Genomic DNA, 293 nt, shown 5'->3' with positions numbered 1-293 from the left:
GGGGCGGGGGGCGGGGGATGGCCACGCTGCAACCTCTTCTCCACCATTCTACTCTCGGGATCTTGGGCATGCAGGCACACGTGCCCAGTTTGAGTTTAAGTCACTGGATCCAGGACTCAAACCACGGTCGACTACATAGAAGTCCAGCAACATAGCCATTATGCCAACTGCTGGTCCCCAAAACAGTTCTTTTTTAAAAGGAAAAATGTTCTGGAATTAGATAGTGGTGATGCCTGACCAACTTTATGAATATACTAAAACTTCATCAAATTATATACTTTAAAAGAGTGAAT

The sequence above is a fragment of the Tupaia chinensis genome, unplaced genomic scaffold, assembly GCF_000334495.1.
Source record: "Tupaia chinensis unplaced genomic scaffold, TupChi_1.0 Scaffold000042_2, whole genome shotgun sequence".
Taxonomy (NCBI): Eukaryota; Metazoa; Chordata; class Mammalia; order Scandentia; family Tupaiidae; genus Tupaia; species Tupaia belangeri.
The sequence above is the reverse complement of the archived record's forward strand: the minus strand, read 5'-3'. Positions refer to the sequence as shown.